This window comes from Charadrius vociferus, unplaced genomic scaffold (assembly GCF_000708025.1).
Source record: "Charadrius vociferus isolate BGI_N301 unplaced genomic scaffold, ASM70802v2 scaffold560, whole genome shotgun sequence".
Taxonomy (NCBI): domain Eukaryota; kingdom Metazoa; phylum Chordata; class Aves; order Charadriiformes; family Charadriidae; genus Charadrius; species Charadrius vociferus.
The window spans coordinates 1,013,120-1,038,720 of NW_009646459.1; the positions used below are offsets into that span (position 1 = coordinate 1,013,120).

The following is a 25,601-nucleotide window of genomic DNA, read 5'->3' on the forward strand; positions in this document are numbered from 1 at the left end:
AGTATCTCTTTAAGAATGCACAAGGTGTACAGTGATATCAGGTCTGCAGTGGTATGTATATAAGATTTGAGTTTATTTAGGCATCTGAAGAAATTGGATATACTTCATAAGTTATAATTTGTGTGACATCTGGTCTAAATTTGGCCCATGCTATTGTTCATGATTTTGCCTTTACTAAGCATAGACATTAGATTAACCTACTAACATTACAGTAAAAATGTGCTTGTGTTTACAAGAGCATTGTTCAAGCAGATAAACTGTATTTTCTTTTCTGTCATTTATAAAATGTGTTTAAATAAATTAAGATTGTTTCTTTATGAAATACAGCTGTATAATATGCACTATCTCTCAGCTAAATAGAATGCTGTCATCTACAGTGTCATTATTGGACTGCATTCCTGACTTCTACAAAGCTGACTAATTTATCATTTGTGTACTCTTCTAGTTCTTGTCAGTAGCGTTTTAGCTCAGCTGCTCATGGGGCATAGACATTGACAGCGGGAGATGCTGTTTTGAGAAATGTTCAGCATAAAAAGAGTTTTTTCTATGAAATACAATACACTTTTTTTTTTCTTCAATTTCAATGTAAAACCTAACTTGGTCATTTAATATTTTAAGATCTGGCCGTAATGCATAAGACTATAGGAACTGATAATAGTTAGGGATAACAACAATATGAATATTTCAGAAAAGTTACATTTTATTTTCTGCTCTTTAGTTGATATTTTTTCTTTGTTGTTGTGTGGGAAACAACTTAATTAGAATATTAAACTGTTGATCCAAGATTACAAGATAATTTCAGCTATAAGTAAAAGGACATATTTCAGGTTTGCTAGTGTTAAGTGCTGCATTACTGCAGAAGTCAGCAATTCTGTCCGCAGGAAGTGACAGAGATACAGGCTATTTCTAAGCAAATGTCTGTCTTGGTGACTGATTTTGTGTTTTTCATCTAGAAATTAAAAATAACCCCACATTTAAAATCATGTGGTATTTATTCATATATTTTGATGCAGGAAAAACAACAAAATATGTCTCCTGTGTTTTGAAATAGTCTTTTTTGTTCTGTCTGTTTGGCAAAGCGTGTGTACAGAACACCTTCTGAACGGGAATGTAAGGGAATGCTTAACACTTGCAAACATTACTATACCCTGTGTTTTTAGCATACACCATTGCATTTTATACCTTCTACTACGTTTTGAGAACCTAGTCCTGAAGCTGTCAGTTATTTTAAGATGTAGGAACATTTTGGAATTTGGAACTAGTCAGATCAAGTGCTCTGTAAGGTTTTTTTTAGCATTTTATGTTCCCTGGTTAGATGTTGACAGGGAAGATTCTTCTTTTGACTCTGTGACTGGGGTACACTCTCTTGAAGCCAAGTGTTTTGTCTGAATGAAAACTTCAAAGCTTATTTAATTTTATATACAACCTAATAGATTTAACATAAATTTTAATTCATATACATTTAATTTCATTTATAAAACAGGGATCAAAATAATTCCAGTTTAAACCTTTCAGCCCCTATTTGAGTACTCAGATTCAGAGTAGCAAAGAATACCAGCTGTAATTCTACCAAAGAATGCAATTTTCCTTTCTCTCTTTCTAGGAGACAGATAAAGTTTTTCTCAGAAGGATCATTGCTTTTGTGTTCAGAATTATTCACAGCTTCTGTGCCTCTCTAACAAAATGTATTTTTCATCATAAAACTGCTGCATTAATGTTATTCACCAAAAAAAAATATTTGTCTGCAACTCCATAGCTAGATTTCTTGTGTAAATTCTATTTTTTGTATTTAAGTGAATACAGGTTAAGTCTAACCTGCAGGCTCTCTTACCCTAAAAAAAATGGCATTCAGAACTCATGTGTATATTGCAAGTATTGCAACATCTTACTTTTTTGACCGTTTTTTGCTTTTCTATATAGACTTGATAAATGAAGTATCAAATGAAAATTCCTTCAAAGTAATTTTGCACTGCTTTGGGGATTAAGACTTACGATTTTTCACCATAAGAAATTCTAAGTATAAATGTATTATTTTTAGTCCTGAAATTGCCCCATTTCTGAAATAATTGCAATATCTTTAACCAAAGTTGCTAAGTACAGATTGAATTTATTGATTAGAAAAAAGAGTAGGAAGTGTTCAAGGTCTTATGTAGATTTTTAGCATTTTTTTTTTCCTATCTGCTTTTTTTTGAAAATATTGCTTTATCTGAGGAATAAATCTCAGTAATTTGAGTTTCATAACTTTATCCATATTTGTGATTTGTGGTTAATAACAAAAATCATTCTTTGACTGAAAACTTAGCTATGGAGAGATTTTCCTTTCTCATGCTAGTATAATTCTTGTGGTTTTATACAAAGCTACGGAGTTCTCATTACTGTTTAGGTAAAAAAGGTCGAAAAGGATATTTTCTTTAGCTGTGATCATGTAGCTCTCAATGCATCAGCATTTCTTATGCATAGCAGATGACTGCCTTCCAGGATTCTTACAGTCCCCTTTCCTCCTGAACATGAAATAAACACAGCACTTACGCAGATCTAAAACAGGAAAGTGTTTATTGAGGCCACTAAGTTTATGCCAAATGAAAACTATGGCAGCTGAAAAATCACGGTAGAGATTCACATTGCAGAGATGGGGAATTCAGGCATGTATGCAATCCTTTCACACTTTGGAGAATGTTATCGTCAGTTCTATAAGGAAGAAGTCATGAATCTGAATACGGGTTCCTTGGTTCTTTGGCTCAAGTCAAACGGGACTGTAGAGTTAGTAGTAAAATCAAAGAGGGAACCTGGCAGCATTATCTGTCTTCATTGCCAGGTGATTTTTCTTCCTCCTTCGCATGAACAACAAAACTACCCTGGATTCTACCTTTGCCAATAAAGGCTATTTGTTGGTATTAATTTATTGCCAGTTCTGGTTCTTTTTATGGAAGGACAAATCTCACTACTAGATATTCTGTAATCTGACTCCATTTCAGCATTTCTGTCTTGCTCTTGTGCTTGCCTTTTTCTCAGTCACATTTGCAAGGATTTTTCAGAAAACGTGACTCTCTGTCCCCTCTCCTTCTCCCAGGGGAAAAAAAAAAAAAGATTAAAAAAAAAAAAAAGTAGACTTCCAGAAACAGAAAGGTAAGAGTAAACAGAGTCCACAGGGAATCTTCTCACAGTCCAGTCTTCTTTTTTTCCCCCACTGCGAGATTGCCAGAGAGATATAGTCAGCAGTCTGTGCCTGGATTCCACACCCAGAATTTGATTTTTTTAGGTTTCATGGCTGCCAGACGTCTGTGTATGCTGGTTTGTTCTCTGAGTGTTTGTCATAGACCGGAAACAAAAAAGATTGGATTAGATTAATTTTGTACCTGAAATGGGAACTGTTAGGTCAACTCTTCAGTTGGTAGAACACCCTGGACTTACAGTAGCTGTGGATTGTTTAAGCTGAAGAAGGGTTTGGGGATGAATTTGAATAAATGACAATCATATAACAAAGAACTCCTGTAACTGTGTTTTAAAACCAAAAATCTTAATTGAGCACTGAGTTAAGTGCTGGGTTTTTTTGTCAGATTTCATCATGTACTGATCCATATTCTACTGAAAATGTATTGTTTTGGTCTAAGTTTGTTACCGCATCTTCTCTATAGAAATAGCATTAGCAGGATTGTTTCTCAGCATTTGCTATTAAACAAGACTTTCTAAATAAAGGGACTAGAGATAATTCAGAAACAAAAAAGTGATTTTCCTTCCCCATCTCTCAGTTGAGTATTTGCCATATGGGTTGCTCAGCATCACACTCTCAGCAGGTCTAATTTATGGTAAACACACAGTGAGTGAACAGAAAAAAAAGGCAATGAAAATATTAATATTCTCACCCTTCTCCCCCTCTCCCTTTTTTTTTTTTTTATAACTGAACTAAACATATCCAGGTTCAGCCCAGAAGTTGTGGCATTTAGTTGGGTACGTATGTATTTGCCACTCTGCCAGGAGTTTGCGGAGAGGGAAACGCTGCGGTTTTCTGGCCGTGGGAGGGATTTGCTGGAGCTCCCATGGCGGAGTGTAAATTATACCTTCCCGGCTCCGACGTGGCGAGCTGCCAGGCCCACCCCCTCCCCAGGGCTGCGCTCTCTACATGAAGGGCAGTTGGTGAAATCGTCGCCGCTCTCGCTGTGGCGTGGGGCGCTTCAGCTTTGTCCCTGGGCCTCCGCGGCGGGGGGAGGATCACCAACTGAGAGGCTGTGCTGATGCTCCGGTCCGCTGCTAGAATTTGGAATGGGCAAAGAAAGAGGTACAAAATAAATAACGGTATGGATTTTTCTGGAGTCTCACAACCACAGAAATGCACAGCATCAGTATTTTGAAAACCTCCCATCTCCCACGAGTTCCTGGGGCTTTCTCTTACTGTTGCATATGTGCTTGCTTTCTCTCTGTGGGTTACCTTCTCCCTCCGGGGACTTTACTGCCATAACCCTCCTTCAAGGACACTTTAGAACTTGGCCAACCCCACTCCTTTAGCGTGCCTGTGTGGAAAATCACTGGAGAGCAGCAGAAAGTATTAAGCATGTATCAGCAACCCAAGTGAGCACTCTTTCATCAGTGCTTCCTGCTCAGGGAATGAGGCTCTTTTTGCAGGGGGGTCTGCATGGCTATATTAAAACAAAACAAAACAAAACAAAGAAAAAACCCACCCACTACAAAAGAAAACCCCAAACAACAGAACAACCATCTGTTTTACAGTTAGAAGCAGGCCTATCTGAGCAAAAGAAACTCCGTTGCATAAACAGATGCATTGTTCTGAAAACAGAAATTGCTGCCATTACATACTTGATATTGTAATTACAAACAGGAAATAGTTACAAAAGAAGATTCTTTAAAAAACCCATGGTTTGAGTCCTGCCCTCTGCCCTATGGTCGTACAATAGACCTTGATAATACTCATACTTTCCTTTCTGTCTGTATACTTTCTATTCCAGCAAGAAACCTGCACGCTGCCGTTCCTGATCTGAACATTCAGCCAAATAATTGAGAACTGTGCATGGTTCAGATTTAGAAGAAAGTGCAAGAGTCCTTCATTGGACAGTCATGATATAATTTCCTTTAGGCAAAGTTTTTTCTAAGTCTTGAGGAGGAAATCCTTCATTTATAACATCTGCAAGTATTTAGTTCAAATAAATGCAGAACTCGTTCTTTGGATCCTGCTAAATGTTTGTCTCAGAGTGGTCTCCACAGGTAGGTAGTAAGATCCACAGGTTGCATATTTAACTTGGATATTAGTATTTGCAGTTGTGTTTGATTTCCCCTTGTTCAGTCTTGTGAACAGGGGTTAATTGGAACAGCCAGTTTTGTTTCTCTGCTTATTATTGGGTATTTTATACTCCTCTAGTGTGTGGCATCTTGTTGATCTTCTCCATGAACTAATCTGTAAATACTTATAGATGAATAAATAGAAAATATTGGTTGTTTTATTATCTGGTATGAATTCTTCCTTCATGTATATCATTAGCCTAATTGTTTACAGTGTTCCAGTCAGTTACACTTACACAGATCCTCTGAGGTAATGGAGTTGTGTTTTGTAGTATAAACCAATATTTACTCAGAAGTCAAACCTCAGCCTCACTTCCTGTGGACTTCTGGTACTATCAGTGTAGCAGTAAAATCCGAAGTGAGATTTTTCAAGATGCCTGGGTGGATAGAACCATTAAAGTAGTCATTTTACTAATTCCTATTTATGCATTTAAATTTCTGCGAATAACGGCCAGCTGAAGTCAGGTCCCACTGGTGACTGTTTTGGGCTTCAGTGGATTTTATTCTTTAACCACTTTGGAAAAATGATAATTTACAGTGTCTTCTGTCAACTGGAAATGGTTGGGACATTAATGTAAATTAAGTGATGAGGCATCTTTTGTGTGCTGTACACTCAGTCATTGTGAACTCAAATTCTGAACATATTTAAAGTGGCATTGAATTTGGTGATATTTTCGATCCATTATTAAAGACTCAAAAAACAAGCATATTTTCAAATGATGTATTTTCAGTGATGTATCTGTGCTTGATGCCACTGTTGGTCGCAAAATGTGATAATAATGTTATCTGTTCACATAAAAACAAAGTTTGACTCCACAGAAGCAGCTGGAAATGGATAACCACAATATGCTTAAATGTCTTAGGAACACACAGTTTGACACATACTGCTAAAAGTTCCTCATATTTAGGAATTCTTTTAAGTGAAATACTTGTGCTGAGTCTCAGCTGGTGTGCATGAAAGAATATTCATTTCCCAGTGGTAACATGGAATTTGAATTTTTTTTTACCTTTTTTATATATATTTAATGGATTCAAACACTTTGAAGAAAAAAAATACACGCATTTCTGGTCCTAATCTGATTCAAAGAGGTTTTATGGTTCTGATTCCAGCCTTTTCTCATGTTTTATGTATGGGTAAATCAGAAGGTTATGCCTTGTCCAAGCTAGCAGGGAGCAGAAACAGTCCTTCTCTGTGACATCCCAGAAGACGATCAGTCGGGCAATGACAAATGGATGTTTACCGGGTGGATACTGCGGGGATTGTCTACAGCTTGGCAAGAGGGTCATGCTAGCAGCAGTATGTGCTAAAACTTGTTATTTTCTAGTTGCAAGTTGCAAGAGAGGGTTATATAAACCTCGTAAAATATGGTGGGTATTTCGTGCCTGCAACTCATTGCAGTTTAAAATTTTAAAGTATGGTTATTATGTTGTAGTGTTCTGTGCATAGAGTCAGGCCAAGTTTCTTCCGTAGAAGTGGGTGGTGGAAGGAACTGAAAGAAAGGAGCTTTCAGGGATTCAGTGTCTGGTCAGAAAGGACATTGCAAGAGTCAGAGAAGAGGTATGAAATGATGGCAGAAGAGGAGGGTGAGCGACTGTGGCACAGAACGTAAAGGCATAAACTAGTATGAGGTGTGATATAAACCAGCTTGAAGCTTCACCAGCTTCTGGGCTTCAAGACTATGCCATAGGACTGTTCTTAGAGATAAGAGTGCTAATTTGTGGCACTGCATGCCACATAAAAATGTGCCATACGTTTATGTGTGTGTATATATATATGCACTGCATATACATGAGGAACATGTGAGCTGTGAGAAATAGGAGCTATCAACCTGCTGTGTAACGTGAAGTTTTTGCTACATGGAAAATTAATTAGGCTCATTCCATTTTCTCTTTAATCACCCAATTTCTTTATCCTGATGCCGTTTGGTGCTCATTTCTGTCTGTGAGGGTGCATCTAGGTTTCTGACTCAGATCCTGAGAAATAATTTTCTAACTTTCTGAAAATCAGACTTGTTCTGAGAAAGCATCCTGCCAAAGCTTCTTGTTTCAAAGAAATGGAGAGAGGCTGGAGTCTCTGCTGACATAACTGTTATCAACCGGGAGTGTCATTTCTGTCTTGAGTTTGACCATGCACAAGCAGTAAAACCGGCTCAGTTACACTCAGTAGTAAAATCAGTGGCTTATTCTGTGTATGATTTGGCTTAAACTTTGCTATTAACAGTGAAGATTTCACAGTTGGAAGAAATATTTGCAGTGAAAGTCAACTGAAGGAAAGGGACTTTCAGGTGCAGGTTGAATGAACATTGTCCATAGGATTTTCTAGAGGTAAGATATAGTCCAGTTTCCATTAAGGGAAAGTATCATTGTAAGCAGATGAGTAGCAATGCTGTTAGATCAGAGACACAACCTAAGATAGCGTCTTGGATGGTACCTACAGTAAAATAATTTACTATTTGGGCAAAGCAGAATGAAGATCAAGTTGATATGATTCTGTGATTCTGTGATATGATATGTGGATATAGCTGCATAATTCCAGAGATCAAAGAAAAGGAGAGACAAAAATCTCATGGAGGTATGGAAGATATCTCACATTAGGTCTTAGTTGGTAGTGTTTCATAATTACAGACAGTGAAGTTGAAGCTCTTCACAGAAGTATAAGTGATTTAGTTACAATGGGCAAATGCAGATTTTAACAGAAAAGAGCCTATTTTGTGGTCAGAAGAGAGAAGCTTTGTTTTCCTGAAGAAAAAAATTGCATTAGTTTCGCAGTATCTGGATAATGCTGGGTTTATTGGTAGTTTTAAAGATACCCCACTGGTAAAGCTTTAAAAAAAGGATCTCTTGACCTCGTGAAAAAGTTAGTTATTTGGAATGTTAAATGCAATTATATTGACATATGGTGATAATGTGATAAAGCGTAAGGGTTAAAGGTTGAAGGAACCATGGCTTGGCAATTAGCAATGTAAATGAAACATTCATTATCCAGCATGCTGAGAAGTTGATGAACTGTACAATAAATCTGAGCCCAAGTCACTACTGAGATAACTCATTTCAGACATAACGGTATTTATTAGGATCCTGGACATTGTTTTGCATTCTCTGATGAAATATCCTGCTATATAGAAATATTTTATCCATTAAGTTATGTGAAATAAGTCAATACTAAAAATTCATAAGGCCCTAAGCAATTCTCCAACTAATATAGAATAAAAAAGGGAGAAACAGGAAAGACATTGAAACTCATCCTGTCTGGAATGGTGTTTGATTAGATGTATTGGTATCTCTTCCATGCATTGGTATTGGTATTTCTCCAATGTAAATTGTCTCCAGTGACTTATATTAACTCACTTGAAGACATTTTTCATCTTACGAGGTATAACTGAAATCAGAATCTGACCTAATAAGCAGAGAGACAAGTATTCCATGTTATTATCTCCATTTATACATAAAAGAGGGTATTTTTTTGGTCAGAATGCAGGATGTAGAGTTGTTTGAGAGATGATGCAGAACATGTTTACTCAGTATTTATAAATTCCATGAAAGTTAGGATTGAGTGTTATCAGGCACTATTACAGTTAACTGTACGTGCGTCTTTCTTAGCTGTGGTTTTACTGGTACTGAGCATTAGTCTAAATTTATTAACTTGATAATAGTACTGGTAGATTACCTCCCATTCATTAGACAGTTCTATGAACAGCTTAGGAGTCCCTAATAATAAAATAGTGCATAATTTGTTCAGTAAAAATAACTAAGGAGAAGTTAACAGAAATGAAGAGACACAAATATGTGCTACCTTTCTTTACAGTGACACAAAAGAATTTTATGTTCAAGTGATTGGTGGAAACAGAGTACATATTTGGTTTTTGTTAAAAAATGTTCAAGATGTTTGTTCCTTTTAAAGGCTACCAATTTATCAGGGCCATAGCAAGTGATACATTATATTTTCTGCTCCAGCCTTGCATCCATTTGGCATTTTTAGAAATTTTGCATTACATTTTATTTTGCATAGATTTGCCACTGAGGAATAGACAAATTTCTTACTGTTGAGGGAAAACATTTGAGTAGATACCTATTAATGACATATAAACTCTGGGGGAGTACCACATCTTATGTAGTTTTCATGGTAGTTCTGTGAAATTTTATTCTCATGGATCATTCTGAATCCTGAAAGATCATGAAATGATTTATGAATTGAGCCAAAACCCCTCAGTACTCCCTCAGTCTCCTCCTCTATGAGTGTCTGATGCACACAGTTCTCACTCGACTCATCAGTGTCAGCAAGAAATGCAATATTTATTCAGTAGTACGAGGAAATAAAATGCACTGTTCAGAAAAAGTTTGATAAATATGTATTCCATACTGAAGAGATAGCAGTCTTATATGTATATAGTATGGTGTATTAGCATACTGTTCTGTACTACACTGAAAGTACAAAGAACATGCAAGAAAAACTCTGAAGAGTGTTGGCTCCCCCCTTCCCCTTCGTTTATTGTACTATTCAGAGGGTAAGCTTACATGGTATGCACATTGAAGTGCTGATAATTGCTTTCAAGTAGGCATTAGTCAAATACTTCGCATCTTCAAGTTGCCTTTTGGAATCTCTCTAGTTTTATCATTCGACTGAAAATTCCTTGGGTCAGGATGGTACACAGGGTGGAGGATGCAGGATATGTTGGAGATCCTATGGGAAGCCTGTGACAGCGGCAAGAATTAAATTTAGTACTCTGAGTTCTTTAAATGGCAATTTAAACTCAAAAAAGTCTTCTAACCTTCTTGGACTAATTGAGAAGGCTGAGTATTAGGTATGTCCCAAAAATAGGTTGCAAAACAGCTTTAATTCCAGGAACTACTTGGTTTCTGCTGTGGTTATGTCAGAGCATGGCTGTACTTTAAAACCTGAATTGTGGGAACTTAACAGCAGGTGAAGCACATCAGCCAGAATACTTATTATAAAGGCAGATGCAAGTGCTGTGTGGAGCACAGCTCTGCCAGAATTGAGAACGTAGCTACTAGGTTGTTATAAAATTGTGAGGACGACACTATGAAGAAAGTATTTGATAACTTCTAAGTTGTATTTCAGTAAAGAGTCTCTTATTTAACTGCCTTGGAATTTCTCTGGACATCTACATGGCTTTTACTTCTGTGGCTGTTGCTGTTCCTATAACAGTGATATCAGTTAGGAGAGTTTGAGGCATTAAACTCTGAAGTATATAATAGGTCATCCTTTACCCAAACATTTTAAATTAAAAATAACCACAAATAAGTCAATATGTTCAGTTACTTGTCTTTTCTTTTAGAATATTTCACTGTAATGTCTTTAATCTAAATAAACTTGCTGACCCACAGCTTATTTGTGCTATTTGGATAAACCGTGTTTTTCTAGATTATGCTATTTGTAGAGTCTTAATTTCCTGACTACTTACTGATTTGCTATACAGGATCAACTTGAACTGAAATGCATAAGCAGTATTGTATATGTGTGTTAATATACTTACAAATGTATTGTTTTGGCAATGTATATATGCACACAGACACTGTTGAAATATGAACTATTCAGTATATATACAGGTTATATACAGTATATATAAAATATGCAGTACATAATACAATACAAAATACATATACATTAGATTTGTTTCAACAAGTTTATTTCCACAGGCAGCTCTCACAGTAAACAAAAGTTTAGACCTCGGGTCTGAGTGTTGCCTTTACTAATTTTTAGGTGTTTTCTTTAAGTACTACGCTTTCAGTTTCTTGCTGTTATTTGAAAAGCTATTAGTTTCAAAAGAAACCTTCATGGAGAAGATTGGTCATGTTTCATTTCCCATTGCAGCCTTCTTTTAGATTTCTTAAGCTTTCTTTGCCATATTTTTAGCTGAGCTTGAAATTTACTTTTGTCGAAAGCTGGAAAATCTACCAATCATTCTGGTGTCATTACAACCCAAGACAAGTAAAATGGAAGATTCTGTAGTTGTTCCTAACTTTCTAATGTAGAGACAATTTATGATGATATTTCAGAATATGTCTAAGTTATTGCAAAGTCCTTGAACAAACCTTCTGGAGACATCATAAATGAGATGAAGGAAAAAGAAGGCATCGGGAAACTTTTTGCATACTAACATGGACATGAATGTACCTACACACACTGTGCACTTTTCAGACAAGTTTAGGCAATGTTCTTTTTTATGACATCCAACAAAATTAAATAATGCTGTGGAATATGGGTCAGTTCTTGAAGCTCAAATCCAAGCAGTTTTTCAGAGTTCCAAAACTAACAAATAATCTTTCTTCTATATACTTGTGAATTTCTCAGTTACAACCAATAGAAGATGCTAGTGGATTACTAGTAACCAGTAAGGATCAGGCAATTTTGTCTGTCTTTTTATGGCAGCTGATTTATGAATATCAGTTGTGGCTTTTGCAGTCTGCTCTCACTGATAGATTATTTTTTTTTAAGCCCAACTCTTCTATAGCTGGTTACTGATAGAAAGTACTTGTATTTTCTTCCATCACATTTAGATTGCGCTTTCTAATTGCTTTCCTCTTATCAGGTGCAAGGCCAGAACTAGATCTGACCACAACTCTCATGGCAAACATGGAGGAAGTCAAAAGGCCTTAGACCTTAGACCACGTGTCTTGGGAGAAACAATGTTTTTGTTAACTTTTTAGTACTTCTTCTGGCAGGAAAACTTTTGCTAATAGCTATGCTTTGCAGAATGGATGTGAAAAAAACAGAGTAAACCTAATAGTAGTGGTAAGTGATGGTACAGTATTGAAAGTACTAGGAAGAGAAGGTGGTGGCTCTCCATGTAAAGAACATGAACATCAAGGCACTCCATGAAAAAATGTAAACATTCCTCTTTTACTAAATTCCCTGACTACTTGAGACAGCCAAGTACTTACCAGATCACAGAGATTAGCAAGCACAGAGGTAGAATGTGAACCTACAAAGCCTGGCTGTAGTTGACGTTTACTATTAGCTAATTACACAGGAGAACATTTATAGTATGAGTGAAAGGTGCCTTTTTGTAAGGTGGCTACCTAACACTACTCACAAACCGTACCCACTTAACAGCTCGTTTGCTCACACCCTGCTGACTGCCTACCAACTCCCCTCTTCCTGCATGGTGGAAATGACAGTCGTGGCTGAGAATTTTAGTGGTGGCTTTCTTCTGTGGAAAATTGGAGCCATCTACTGCCCAAAAGAGAGCATCGTTTAAAGTGAAGTGGGTGGTTTTTCTGTCTTGTCCTATATCCTCAAAAATTATCCAGAGTTTGTTGTTAGAAGAATATTTGCTAACAACATGGATGTAAAATTAATTAGGTCTAGATGTTTCCGGAGAAAAACTTATCCATTAGTACTTATACTAAAAGGCATTTATCCAGACTTCAGCCTTAATTATTTAAAAATGTATATCACATAGGCAGCTTGAGAATCGGCAAAAAAGCTTGACAAACAGCCATCTGCAAGTGTGCAATGTCTAAAAACCTCATTCAATAAAATTAACGATCTTTCTGCTCAGTTCACAGTTAGATTCCACTCCTACTTATCTTCTCAATACTTTAAAACAAAATCTCATTTGGTAAAGTAAAGTTCGATTCTGAACATGACTCAGTGGAGAAAGCATGCCGTGGTCCTAGTTTCCTATTTCTTCCTGATTTTGGTTCTAATAGATATCCAAAAATATTTGATCATACAGTAAGGAAAACAAAACAAAACAAAACAAAACAAACTCCAAACCTGGAAGAAGTTTTTGTTTTTACTTTTTTGTTTTTATGTCTGGGAGGTCTTCCATCTCAGGTCAAACTTTGGAAGCCTGTCAAGATCTTTTTCCTCTATTGCTTCTCCACTACTTCTGCAGGCCACATTGTGCCATTGTCTGCTCGCCAGTTGCCCCAGTTATGCCCTTGTGACACCTAGCATTATGTTTCCAAGCCTTAAACAGGTGTAGCTACATGGAACTAAACAAATAATCGTGTGTCAGTTTGAGACGTAAAATAGGCTGTCATCCAGGCAGCTGTTTCTTAGTTGCAATGAGCTATTCAAGAGTGGGAAGAGAAAAGAAACATATAAAACGCTTATTTGCTGTTAAAGTCAAAAGATACACGCTAATTAATTTAGCTTGTAAGGTTCTCCATCATTTTCATTGCTGTGGTAGTTGCTTATGTCTTATAGACAAACACACCCAATGCGAGTAAGACCATATTTATGTGTAGGTTGAACCAAATGATTATAAATGAATTGAGGGATGTCTCCTGGGATTGGACATAAAGGTCTTGTAAACTGAAAATTTTATAAACAAACAGCTGTTGGGAAAATACCATTATGCTGTAATAGCTGCTATTAAAATCCATTAGCAATCTTGATGGCCTGTTTGAATTTGATGCATCATTTGCTCTGACAGCATTTCTTTCTAAAGAATTTTGTAAAACATATGTAGATTATGAAAGACAGTAGTAATAGACTAGGAGATTAACACTGATTACACATTGTACTTCCATGTGCCAATCAAGCTTTAAAGAATGCTGTGTATCCTCCAGTTTAAATGTCAGCAGACAAACAGGAACACATTAACCTGAACAGTTGCAAAGCTTTCTCCATCACTGTCAGAGAAATACACAGCTCTGTGGAGCTGAGGTATTTCCAGGTTAAAATCCATGTTTCAGGCAACAAAATAAATCTCCAGTGTTTTCTAAGAGTTTGTGAGCTCTCCTAATTGATGCCAAACTGTCGTTCTCCTCCTGCTCGCAGATCCAGATACCGCAGTGGATACCAGCTGCCATAGGGGTAGGCATGGCCTGTAGATCATGCTGCTACCAAAATTAGTCAGACTTCTAATGAGATTTTGAAAAATGTGTATGCCAAGACCTCTCTGAAAACTCTCCTCTTTTAGGAACAGTTCAACTGTCATCTAAACTGTCCTTTCAGAAGCAGGTATGAAAAACCACGGAGTGAAATGTGTACGTGTCTGCCTGTAGACAGAGGTGGGGATGCACTTTGCTTGTTTGTGGATGCTGCAAGGGCACCATCTGGTGGGTGAACAACAATAAATGACTAAAGCTTGATGGAATGATCAGATTTAAACGGCTTTTAATCAAGACTTGTTGTCCTCTCCTGTCTTTAGTAATGCTCATACTCGGATGATAATGCTTGTTATCTTACATACTTTCCTATTTCTTTCTGTACCTTGTTTTTTTCTTTCTTTTTTTTTTTTTTTTTCAATGAACTCAACATAACAGAGAATTCTTTACTAGTATTATTGTGGTATAAACTCATATGCCAATTTTGTGGATACCCTCTTCTCTTCTACCTGTTCTCAGTTTCTTTGCCATATCCTCTTGCTCCTCTCTGATATCTGCAAGCAGCTTTCTGCTGAAAGGACTGCCAAAGGATGTCGTGTCTTCTGCTGTTTCCTCCCATCACTCCTCCTCTCCTTCCTGGTGGAAGTAGATTGGTGGAGGTAAAACCACACCTTGTACGTAAGAAAGTTGTTCTGCTGAAGTATACAACAATGACAGTCAGTTCCTTTTGTAAGAGGGAGGAATAGAAAGGTTCGTGCTTTAATGTAGTGAGAGATAAGACAGTACCTTTATGTCCTTCTAGCTCTGGTCCATTCTGTCTTATTTTCTTTTGCGCATTTGGGGTTTAAAATTTTCTTTTTGTTAAGAATTATGGTACAAGTATCTTCCTCAAGAGAGCTGTAGGTCTATAATATTGCTGTTTATTCTGGTGGTGTCTTAACAGAGATGCAAGAGGCTAAAACTAGAGTGATATGGTAGTTGGACTGTTTAACATGCAAGTTGTTAAAAGAGTTTTTACTTTACTACTTACCATCTACTGCACGGTTTTGATAATATATTATGTATTCCACTATATGCCTCTCTGTAGCACTCAGCAATAGATGGTTTTGCAATGCACAGTGTAGTGGAGGTAAAGCCCTCATGTCATTCCATATGGATTTTTTTCATGGTTTAAAGGAAGACTTGATGCTGTTTTGAGCCCCAGCTTTCTCATTTACATGTTAATGTTTTTAATAATATTTTCAGAAAATAAATGAGGCCCTGAATTTAAAGATGTCAATTTCACAGGGGTTGAAGTGAGAGCATTCTAAAAATGAGCCAGCAGGATAGAAAGCCTTAACTGTGGGCCTAATTAATACGATGCTCACGCATGTATTTTTTACTTCCATGAATTACTTAAGCTCTATGAATTTGGTAAGATTTGAATATATTTTAAGTACGTTTTATCTGTAAGCGTATTAGCAGTTTGACCATCCTACCACCCTATCTTTACTTTGTTTAATTCAGTGTTCAGACAATACAAATTCAAAGTGTAAAGAATTCTATTCAAAACCTTCGTTTTGAAACCTCACATTGTCAACAGGCTACAGTGAAGTAAATGGGTAGCAGTACAAAATTTAGTAAATAAGATACTTGCTTTGTTATATGAAATTTTGCTTTGACATTGCTGAGAAGTACTTGTTTTTTTTCCTTACTGTGTAACAAAGATGCTTCAATGACAATGCATGACTGCATTCATGAAGCAGCAGGTAAACAAATGTTTTTTAAGGCATTACAGCTATGCATGGCATGCCTGTGGCAAACTCAAATATGTGCTGTTAACTTGCTATATAGTTATTCTGGTTTTAATTTGTTAGTTTGTTATTTATTGCATTTATATTTAAATACATTTATTTACTTTATTAACAGTTTTACTATAAATTTACCTGACAGATTAGGCATGGCTGAAGATTTAAGCGCTTGGAAGACAGCTGTAATGGTGTGAGGAGAGTCAGTTGTGCTAGCTGGAGTCACTAGCGCACAGGGTAGAATTGCCAACAGTTGCTAAAGTCTATTTTAAACTTGCGGTAAGCTGCAGAGGCAGTACTGACCTAATGTGATCAGCACCAACAGAAGTTTTTGGAAACTAATTGGCCTGGCTGCTGAACATACTGGAAAAAAAAATTACTTTGCATGCCACTCTTGCCATAATGTTAAAACTTAGCACACTTTTTTTGTTTACTAACTCCCCAAAAATCCCTGTGTTATTGTTATTTGGCAAGAAAAAAAAAAAATTTCTTTTTACACACTCTTAATCATAATTTCTTTTAAACATTGAGGGTTCTGTGTAAGTATCAAGTAAAATTAGAACCATATTAAACGTATTCCAGCTGCTCTGGGCCCTGAGGGCCAATGGTTGTTCAACTAGATTTACATGCCAGTGTCAGCAGAGCAGTCAGTGGTCCTTTGCTTCAGGGTGGTTAACTCCGAGTTGGATTCAGGGTACTGCCTTGCTTTGCATCTTGTTTTTCACTTTTACTTGTCTAGAGATAGGGTAAGGCACGACTTTCTGAAGTATACAACCTGAATAAAGCCCATGGGCTGAGGAACTCAGTCCTGCCGGTTGTCATCCAAAATCTGCCTTACACACAGCTTGTGTTTTGTCCTCAGAAACCTGAACCATCTCAATGGCAAAAGCTTCTGTCTTAGCTACCGCGAATGTAAAACAGAGACAAGGGTGCCAGCAGCTGAACTTCTGCCCAGTGTAACCAAGTGTGTGTCCCCTGACAGGCATCTGGGAAGAACTTTGTTTTATCCTGTTTTTGCTTGTGTTGGTAATGACTCCTTTTATCTCTTCTGAAGGAACTGACTGTTTAACAAATGAGTTGCTAAAGGCATTTTGCTTGCATAACTATAAGTGCTTATTAGAAGAATCCTTAGGAGAACTTAAGTGAATTACGAGAAACTGAATTGCTACTGTTATTTGTAAGAAGACTGGGATTTTTTTGGTGGCAAAGTTCAGTGCACGGTATTTGATCATCTCCGTCCAATTCCTAGTTCCTGTTCAGAAAGCCAATGCAGATGAGACAAAAGCCAGTTCCACTGAAAACACATTGATCCCTGTTTATTTGTGTGTCTTGGAGGAAGATGTTCAGCTTCCTCAGCAGAGAGATGAACTGAATGAATGGAAAATTAATTACTCTTTTGTCTTCAGTTGTATTCCAGGTGAGGGTTACTCCATATCAACAAGGCAGCACAGGCAGCCAAGCAAAGTGCCAGTGACTTAGTGTACAGTGCAAAACTGACTTAATCAAAATAATTCAAAATGAGTTTCTAAAATTTTCACATACTTAGCAGAGAACTTTTACTTGTTGGAAAGGCATTTTGCTAAACTTGCATGCCAAAAAAAAAGTAGGGAACTTATTGGGAGAATGCTTACATGTCCATTAGTGGCATGTGTCAACTCCTTTGAAGTCAGCTGAGAGGCTTTCCATTCACTTCTAGTTTATGTGATTCTGAACTGGCCTATTCTTTCAGGCTTGCAGAATGAAAACCTAAAGTTTATAATTACTATTTGTATTTCGTAATATGCAGAGACCCTGATTAGAGTGGGGTTTTCAAAGCCATGGATCTGTGCTGCTGAATGGAAAAACACTTATTGTGAACCAAGGATAAAAGTGTAATAAAGACTGAGGTACAATAAAAGAGCATTTTGCCTCAATGGGAAATTGTATTTACAGTTAGAGACATTTGGGGCAATAGGAAAAAATTATAAAAAGCTAAAACTAAATTCTTAAAGTGACATCAGTGGTTCTTGCTGAGAATTCAGTTGTAACAGGAAGGAGAATGAGAAATTGGAAATGGAAACAGAATTCATGACAAGGAAAGTAAAAAATAATGTAAGTCAAGAATTTGCAGCACTAGAGGAAGAAAACTTAGAGGAGAAAAATTATTCTGGAGTCAAGAGAATGAAAGTAAGTAGTACAGTTTTTGAGAAAAATGGTTTGAAATCGAAAGACCAAGAGAGGAAACAAACAGCTCCTTTAGAAAGGCAGAAGAAGAGGTAGCTAGATGAAACAGAAGGCTTCACCAATTACTAAAATTTGATGAAACAATCCCAAACTGACACATTAACAACTTAGAATATATTAAAAGTGATAGATCTGAATCTTGCACAAATGGTTCTTTTGATTTATTATCAGCTGATCATTTTCAAAGCAGGATTTTTAATGGGGAAAGGAGGTTTGGTTCCTGCACAAATCTGGGTGCCTGATGGGCCTGTATCGATAAGACTGGTCCATTTTTTTTTATTCTAGTTCAGTTATCTTGCAAAAGCATTTGCCCGTCTATGTAAATAGAGTGAAATAGCTTTAACGGCAGTTTATTCCTGTAGTGAGATTGAGAGATGCTTACATAAATTAGCAAAGTAAATGTGATGAAAAGAAAAAGGTAAAAAAATAGAAAAGTCAGCAACTTGGAATTTAAAATTGCCATTTAACCTTTAAAAATTTAAAGAGATTTAAGGGATTATAAATTACTAAAAATTTTGGTAACTGAACCATAAACCAGAAAAGTGTGAGTGCATTTGCATGTCTGCATTGCTGTGTAAGGAACACTCAGATTGACAGACAGTATTCGCCAGCAGATTTTGTTGGGTTTTTGATTGTGGGGTTTTTTTTTGTTGATGAACTTAGCATTTCACATTAAATACCATTCCCTTTTAGAAGGAATTAATGCTGAGAGATAATGTTGTCCCAAAAAATATTTTCAAAGTTTCTTCTTCTTCTTTTGACTGCTTTAGCTGCAAGTTTTTGAGTTCTATCCAAAAGATTTTTGTTGGTTTTACAGTCCATATTAGTGTTAAAAATGTTGGTATTTTGGTTTTAAGTACAAGTCACACTGAATGATTTGTTCAGAGTGCCACACTGAAGGAAGAACTGCAGGTTTCCTTCTACTTCCTATACACAAATGAGTTTTCCTCCTCAGCATAGTGCTGTTAAGGAAGAGGGATGCTGGCGGAGACATGGTGCAGTGGAACACTGCTGGGCTGTATCTCAACAACACCAGGTGGAGACGTTTGCTGGCTGCTCTTTTGGGCTGCAGTGGGAAGTCTTGCAGCATATTTCTCTTTACTGAAGAGGGGACGGGATTGGCTTCCATTGTATGAAAAAAACCAAACCCAAAACAGAAAACCATCAAACAGGAAAAAAAAACCCAAAACCAACCAAACAAAAAAGCCTTCAGGATTAACTCAGCTACATTATTTCTAAATATGCTCGTGGCTGAAGACTGATGATTTATTAGCTTGAGTGAAAGTAATTTTCAAAGATCAGGAGAAAGCTATTTCCTGTTACAGGCACGGAGGATGTCTGATATGTATAATATAGAAGGTATAGATCTATGTATCATTTTCCAGACCATCTCTGCTTGCTGCCTTTGATGGTCTCCATTTACAATATTGCTAGCTTCTTGCTATTCAAAGTGTTTTTAATGGTACATCTAGTCTTGCTATCTCCAAACAAAAAAAAGTCTTCCTGAAAGTAGGAGAGTGCTGTTTCATCCCTCTATAGTGACAGCAACTAAAGAGAGATAGCACTTTTTGCTAGACAAAACTACATGTTTATGGGAAAATGGTACTAGTATACTGTTGTCATTGTTATGATGAAGGAAGTCTCCCGTTTCCCATTTAGTCTGAAAGCATTAAACGTGCACGTAAAAATAGCTCACCAACCTGCATTGGCATTTTGTTTTTTTCCTTGATTATATCTTCAGGAAGAATTAACATTTTGATACAACATTTGTTCTTGGATTTGCAGTGGTTAAATCAATAGTTAATGAGGTTCGTCGTATAATTTGAGCTTGTAGTTTGTTTATGCTAGACCAACTTTATCCATACTCCAAACAAATTATCTCTTATAATCACCAGCCTGAAGATAAATTTCTAAATGTTTTTCTGATGATAGTGCTGTGGTTGGCAGGTGTTAGAAGTGCCTCCCAGGGACAAAGATTGAAGATGGGCTTGTTCTCACAAATCCTTCAGGCGAGGTTGTTTAGCTTTCTATCCTGTCATCTGCAGAGGAGCCTTGTATGGTGCCCTGCTAATGAAATCTAATAGGCAAAGGTCATATATCTTTATGAAGAAAAATGCAAAGCTGGTGAGTGATAAATGTGCTCCGTGGGGTTCAACGGACGATGCTTAGCGATAAAATCCATGTTTAAACAGTGTTTCAAACGGCTTGGCATATCCCTGTTTTTTGTGCCTTAACTACTTTTTATAAAGATTCTCATTACTAGGGATGGGATTACAAAAACAGTTCAATATGCAGGCAAAGTTGTCTATGTAATTAAAGAAAAAGGTGGGTAATTATTTTTCAGTATTCTTAGTGTAATGAATAAGATGGCTCACATAAAAGTACATGGCAGTATTTAAATCTGAAAGCTTTACTGACTAGCAATAGAAGCATACTAGCTAGTGTGAAGATGTGAAGATTTAGCTAGATTCTAGCAGCAGTTGTAAATCAAAAATGCCTGTGTCAAATGTCAAAATATCAAAAAAAAAACCAAAACCAAAAGGAATGTAAACAAAACATGCCAGCATAAAACTGTAGATAGAACTTGTAAAGAATGCATGTCAGTGCCTTTAAGAAATTGCTAATCTGAAGTTAGAAGGAATTAAATAAACCAGATATTGTTGAATCACTGCTGTTTTTTGAGAAGTTACCAGTTCATTTGCTATAGTTGTACTGCTGAGCTAAGAGACAGTTCAATAAATCAACTCAAGCTTGATGGATTCTACAAACCATTGCAATGAGTGCGTGGAAGAGGAAAGAAATCTCTTAGTATTCCCTCTTTGACAAAAGGGTATGCAAAGAGCCTGAATGGATGAATGGTTGATTAATTTTGCCAGAAATTTTCTTGACAGCCAGAAATGTGTTTTTGCGTTACCATGTTTGCATGGGAATTATTTTGTAAGGTATGAATTATTACATATAAACTTACACCTGAGACTTAGCTGGCTAAAATAGACAGCTCCTGGTCAGTATATATATGGTTGTGATGTTTCTTACATTTTAATTCATCACTCTGGCAAGTCAGCCTTTTGCTTGTTACCACTTGCTAATCAGTCAACAGTGAAATCAAATATTGTATGTGATTAAATGAACCTTGTAGCTGAATTGGTAGGTTGTGTCTTTTTCAGTATTTTTTTAATTGATTTACAAGCTATAGAAAAAGTCAGATGGAAGTTCTTAACCTAGGATCAGAAAGCAGAATGATATAAAGGAGAATAAAAAAATGTGTCATATGTTATGTCCACATGGCCTATTGATTAGTAAGACACAAAAATAGTCTTTCTTTTTCTTCTTTGAGTTTCTGAGGTAAATAATGTACTAGGTTTTATATACTACACTATACTTTAGTATGGAGATTTTTTCTTTAATTTTGTACATATTTTGTGCATGTTTTGTTCAGGTGTTGTTTGCTTATAAATGTGGTGCGTAAGCAGGTCCCTGGGTTCCTTTACTTTTAGGCTTTGGATACTCATACCTGTGGTTTCAAAATAGGAAAATATGTACATACTTACTTCAGCCTTTAAGATGACCTAGAGGGAGTACATTTTAACATAGTGCAAGTACATTTCCTTGTAGTTCCCTACTTGCTGCAAAAGTCGTACTGTTAGGATCGCAAGTTCTCTAGTTCGTCCCTTTAATTTTTTTACAGGGGCAAGTTTTAAAGACACATTTGAAAAAGGAGGTGGCGTTTAAGCCTTTAAGCTTGAAAATCTAAGCTATATGTTTTGTATTTTTAACAACTTCAAACTACTTATCCTTCAACTGCTGAAAATGCTGAAAAATGCCAGCTTCGTCTTTATCAGTCATGATTTTCTTATTACAGAAAACATCCATTAACATTGAGACGGATTACAAGTGCTTTGTATTTTTTCCCTTGAAGACAGAAATAAATACGCGCTTTCACCTTTGTCTCACTGGACTAGTGAGATACAACATACAGCCCTTTTTTGATTCCTGTGCCACTGCAAAACCTTTTTTCTTCTAGATTTTGTGGTCACAGCCATCTAATATTACCCTGTCGTTCCAGTGCACACCACAACAGTATGCACACCATTACCTGTGTTTTTTTGTCTAATGTTTATCTCATGCAGTAGCCACAGCACCTAGCAGGACTTCATCTCCAGCCCTTCTGATCTATTGCATTCTTTGAGTGTGTGTGCACAGACCTCCCTACCTCCTCCTCCCCGACACCAGGGAGCATTTTGGACTGCCGTATTTCGGGCAGTTAGTTGTACCCCTCAGAAGTCAGGGGAGGCTGCCTTGCTCGTGGGTAAGAGTTTGTGTTCCTTCAGGTGGATGGCAGTGGTGGCCGCCGACCGCAGGTATTCCAGCTGGAGGAAGAACATTCAGAGCAAAATGGGCCATTATGATATCCTTATGTTACGTGGATGTCATAATGTCTATTAAGATACATGGAGAGTCTGTACCTCGGCTGCTAAATTCAAAGCTGTCTCAATTATCTCTTAAAATGTAGAGTAATGGAACTGAAGTTTGGCTGTTTCCCTGGGCAACTTTTCTTTTTTTTTTTTTAAATTTTGTGAATGAATCGAGACTTTCCAGTCTTTCCTGGAAAGCATGTGCTGTGCTAAATAGATACAAAACATGGACATCTTTATAAGTTCTAATTAAACACAGGTTAAAATGGACAAGCCTAAGTTTGAATACACAGGATTTGTACTTGAATTGAGTGCAAGTAATAGCTGTAATCTCAATTCATAAAGAGTAGATCGTTGTTAAGACACACTACCATAAAATGTACCAGTGCTGTAGAAAAGGCACCGTTTCCAGTGTGAAACTGGCTACACACACTTTCATTGAACAAAGCATGACAACTTATTTTATTATAGGTGAATCCTTCTTTCTTCTTTGCTTCATTTTTTCTGGTTATTCTGCATTTAGTGAGAATAATAGACTCTGAAGACACAGCCATTGCCTATGGTAAGGGGAGCGAGATCAGTGCTAAACAGGCATTCATCACTTTTTTCTATATGCAGTGTTTCACAATGCTATAGAAATTCCTGTTTAAATGTCCTTCTAAGTTAGGCTCGGGATGCCTAAAGTTAGATGTAAAGGTGTGACTGGGATCTCTGCAGAGCAGAGTAGCACGAGCTCTCAGATGCTCCTTCTCTTGCTCTTCAGTTTAGGACTTAATACCTATTTCTCTTTGGAAACTTTAGAGAGCAGCACATAGAAAGCAGAATTAGTTGCTATTTTTGTTCTTTTCATAAGAGTGACAAATATAGGTACAGCTGAGCTGCTATTTGTTAGATTGAAATGCACAACAGAAAAATTCAACCTTTCCTTACAGAAAAGATGGTGAATTTTGTACAGAGCATTTTCACCAGTGGTGTTGATTCAAAAAAGAGGTAAAATAGTGAATATACTTGTCTGTGTCTCTGGAGTCTTATAAACACTGTACTGTTTATACTGTTTTTTCTATTTTTACTGACCTTACCTGAAAACTTTTATAAAAAATTGAGTCTTTTTCTGCTTTTTTTCCCCTTTTTTTTTTTTTATTTTAAAGGAGGGGGCTTCTAGTAATTAGCTGGATTTACAACAAATGGCACACAGACTGTTAGCTCTGCATGTGTGCTGTAACATTGGTGTTTACCCTATTATATTGCAATTTAAGTATGTCATAAAGTTTTATCAGTGATCACACAGAAATAAGCTGGAATGCAGAAGTACTGACCATGAAATACTGAGAGATATACGGTCTGAAGCAGTATGTATCGACATCTGTATTGTGATAATTGCTTTGGTTGTGAAAATTGTAATAGGATACAGTGATATTCCTCATTTATATTTTGTGATGGTTGGGTATTTTTAGCAAATGAGTTGTCAGCAGAAAGGCTTCATTAGACCCATCAGGGTATCTGCCCATGAATAACGAATCCCAAACTGTACTGACAGTTTCCTTGAGCCAAAATGATGGAGCACCTCTGACAAAAGCCATATTGTGCTCTCCATGTGAGGAGTGTGAAGAACAAAAGAGACAGTTTGTTCTTAATTTGGTCAGGTTAATATTGACACAGTTAGCTTAGAAGAATCAGAAGTGTGTGTAATGTACATTTACAGTGATCACTTGGGTAATTGTCTGTTGGCTTCATGAATCAGAAAGTGTTGCTCAAGGTGGAGAAGTTACAAATTCTCTTTGGATATTTCTTTAACATTTTACTTCTTTTAAAGGATCATCCATGTTTGTGGTCATGTTAACTATACAACTGAAAAAAGAGATTCCTGTAGAAAAATTGAGTTTTGGAGAAAGAAGTTCCACAACAATATACACCCTACATATAATGGTATTTCTCAACAGAAATACCTAATAACTGAACAGGTCACATTCAAAAATGCTTTGAAAGTCTGCGGATTTCTTAAACTTTATCATTCTGTTTATCCAGATGATGAAAAAATATTTGTCATTTCAGAATGTTCACCATATTGTAATGTTGTAGCATTGTATGAGCTATTTATATGCATTAGGCAAAGCAAATGCACAATTTTATTACAAATACTAAGACAGCAAATTTGTCCAGTATCCATATTGCTGTTAACTATGCATTTGCATAGTTAACAGCGTTTGCAAAATATCTTTACTACTAGATTCCATTTATTTCAAGTATACTTACAGCCCTTTTTTTTTTTTTTTTTGTTATGGGTTACTTAGGGGACAACTAATAATGTTTACATATGCTGTTTACCTGCTGTAGACTATGCAAATATTAATTAATATTTAAGCCAGCACATGCTAATGAAGCAAGGAAAACTAGTATAAGAATGAATAGCTCACTGACCTTTGGCATGGTCTGGCTGTATATCAGTGTATTTCGTACTATACTAATTCATCAACAGCATATTTTACAATGCTTGTAATTAATTTGGGATGTAGCAGCTTAACTGTTGAAATGATTAGCATTTTTTCATTTCTGAAGGAAATGGTTTATTTTCTGTTAGCATTTACAATACATGCAGCATTCTGGTTGTTTACTTAGGGTAGCAAATTTGTGGAAGAGTCCATATGTCTACCATGTCTTTCAATATATAGTCTTTGGTAATTTATAAGAATTTCTTTTATGCAACTTCCTTTATTTGACTGTTTGAACACTTGTGAAGGGAGTATCTGAATTGTGTTGCTGGTACTAGTTTAAAACAGTAAACTTTATGGATGTTTGCGGGGAGGGATGGAATTAAACAAAGTTTTAAAAAAATTATTACTTAAATTAATTATATTTATTAACATTAATAAAAATGCCTTTGCTTATTTAAAAAATAATGGTTAATTTTATGCTTTAACCAAAAACATTTATGAGGTAGAGCCATGACACTGTAAGACATATAATCTGATCTTGGTTTTATCCAATAGCTTAGTGAACAGCATTATCCAGCAAATTTACCCTTTGAACTATTCTTTTAAAGAGGTCGATTCGCTGTGTGAATGAGGTGTGTTTGCCTTGTGTT

General features: G+C 36.5%; 1 protein-coding gene across 1 annotated transcript in view; it reads left to right on the forward strand.

The window, feature by feature from the left end:
* Positions 1-25,601, forward strand: part of PRUNE2 (prune homolog 2 (Drosophila)) — a 159,460-nt gene that overhangs the window by 72,079 nt on the left and 61,780 nt on the right. The gene's annotated exons all lie outside the window — the stretch shown is intronic.